Here is a 2,847-nt window from a genome sequence, read left to right on the forward strand (position 1 = left end):
TCCAAGATGAACATGAGCTGGCAGTGTGACAAAGCCATCAGAAAAGCCAATGGCACTTTATCGTGCATCAGCAGATGCATGACGAACAGGTCCAAGGAGGTGATACTTCCCCTCTATAGGGCGCTGGTCAGACCGCAGTTGGAGTACTGCGTGCAATTCTGGGTGCCACACTTCAAAAAGGATGCGGATAACCTGGAGAAGGTGCAGAGAAGGGCAACTCGTATGGTCAAGGGCCTGCAGACCAAGCCCTACGAGGAGAGACTAGAGAAACTGGACCTTTTCAGCCTCCGCAAGAGAAGGTTGAGAGGCGACCTTGTGGCTGCCTATAAGTTCATCACGGGGGCACAGAAGGGAATTGGTGAGTTTTTATTCACCAAGGCGCCCCCAGAGTTTACAAGAAACAATGGCCACAAGCTAGCAGAGAGCAGATTTAGATTGGACATTAGGAAGAACTTCTTCACAGTTCGAGTGGCCAAGGTCTGGAACGGGCTCCCAAGGGAGGTGGTGCTCTCCCCTACCCTGGGGGTCTTCAAGAGAAGGTTAGATGAGTATCTAGCTGGGGTCATCTAGACCCAGCACTCTTTCCTGCTTATGCAGGGGGTCGGACTTGATGATCTATTGAGGTCCCTTCCGACCCTAACATCTATGAATCTATGAATATGCTGGACTAGACGGTTAAGGGGCTGATACAGGCAGGGGATGAGTCCAGCTGGGTGGGGCAGACCGTGAACTCACAGTCATGAGTCAGTAGGAGATCAGCTATTGGACCAGAGGCACAGTGACCTCATAGAGGGCTGACATCAGCCTGCACTACAAGTTCCAGAGCCCCAGGCCAGAGGCTCAGACCTGAACACACCTTCGTGGTGGCAGGTCTCTCTGGCTGAAGCTGATACAGGTGAGGGAGAATCTGATTCCTATTTCTAGTCGCAGGGCCACCCGTCTTATCTGCCCATCCCTCCTGCCCCACAGGTGCCACCCCAGAAGCTATCAGGTTTGGGCCAAGTGATGCAGTGGGGCCCCTCTCTCTTCTTGGACCCCAACCCTTCCTCATGGTTAATGAGTTCAGGGCTGTGGCCCTTCTCAGTCACAGGCTGCAATTCAGACCCAGGTCACAGGGCCCTGGCACCCAACAACACAGGAGTAACTTTGGTGTAAGAGCCAGTTGTGATCTCTGCCAAATCTTAGCCAGTTCAGACCCCCTGAAATGTTTGGACTGGGGATGAAATCCCTAGTTGTGCCCTTTGAACGGGTGGGAGCTTTGATCCCCATATTCCCCTGCAGCTCTGTCCTTCTGTCCAGCTGTCTGTCACTCTGTGCTTGATCCCCAGTGGCTGAGACATGGAGCACCCCTTTAGTTTTCAGTGCAGCAGCACCGGAGTCGGACCGCTGCACATTGAAAAAGAGCTCCCCCCACCCTTCTCTGATGTCCACAGGGGCCTTTCCACTCTCCCTTACTTCTCTCTTCCCTTCTCCTCCTTCATCCCTTAGTCCTACCTCTGCTTGTGCAGAGCAGCTGTGCTGTGCTTGAAGGGATCTGGGGGACTGGGAGGGCTCAGGTGGGTGGGCAGGAAGGAGAAGGCTTGGGCAGGAGGAGGAGGGGGTGAGGAAGTCAAGCATGTGGCTAGGCACTCTGTCTCTGTGCCTGACAAAGGCAGTGCAAGTGAGAAGGAAGGGGGCAGTGGGGAGACACCTTTGGGGTGAGTTTTATTGGACCAGGTGTCAAATTTGGGAGCAGTGTTAAACAAGGACACAGAAGAAGGGCACCTGGTGCCCAGAAGTGTGTCTAACTAAGCAAAAAGCCTGTGACAAGGAGAAAAACATGGCAGAAAAAATAGAAATTGAAGTGGGGAATCATTTCCCAACTATATGGTTGGTCACAGAAAAGATGTCCCTAAAATCACCTTGATCCTTGCATATTGCCCAGACCACCATGGTGACAACAGTACTCCAACCCTACTGAGAGGAAGGATACAGCCTTTATTCAAATAAGTCAGGTGTAGCCAATCATGGGGAGATCATTTGATGCTAGGAGACAATGGCCAGGTGGTTGCTTAGTGCAAGGTGATTGTGACACAATGGGCTGCCCACGTCTCCGGCTACCAGTCTAGAGAGAGGTGGGGGAAGGGGACACACTTTATGAGTAAGGCTAGCAGAAATTTGCTAAGAGCACAAGAGTGGGGAGACTCATGGATATTCAGGAGTCTGAAGAGGGCTTCAATCGAGTGACCCCAGGGCCCTGTGCACACTCTCTGTCCCCAACAAGCCTGACCTCTGCTTTGGGGTCCCCTCCAACTTGATCTCATCCCAGTGCCATTTTTCCTCATTCCTGGCTCCCTGCCAAGCATCCAAGCACTCAGTTGGATATCTCAGATCCCACTGCAAGGACTTACTGTAAAATGCATGCAGAAGGTGACTTAGAACATCTCCTAGAGAAGAGAGAGATGGAGCATGTTCCCCATCCTGGCTCATCAGGGGAAGGGGCATCTTCCCCTCTCATTGTGCCTTTGCAAAGGCAGGACATGGCCCGTGTTGATTCATCAGCAATACACTCCACTGTAACAGTTTGCCAACCTCCAAGCTCTGGTTCACAAATGGTATTAGCAACTTCTTGGAATCTGTTCAAAAAAGCAACAATCACTTTAGCAAAAAGAAACCCGGGTAATGCGGGGAGTGGAGCAGACACTGATTGCAGCAGAAGTGATAGTAACCCACCGTTTATGTGTTTCTCAGCAGATTCAGCCAGGGTTTTGATGGAGTACAAAACACTCAAAAACTTATCAGAAAAAAATTCAGGTGGACGGACCTAAAAAATGACACAGCAAAAAAACCCACAACATGCTTCGTAAA

The sequence above is a fragment of the Alligator mississippiensis genome, chromosome 11, assembly GCF_030867095.1.
Source record: "Alligator mississippiensis isolate rAllMis1 chromosome 11, rAllMis1, whole genome shotgun sequence".
NCBI lineage: Eukaryota > Metazoa > Chordata > Crocodylia > Alligatoridae > Alligator > Alligator mississippiensis.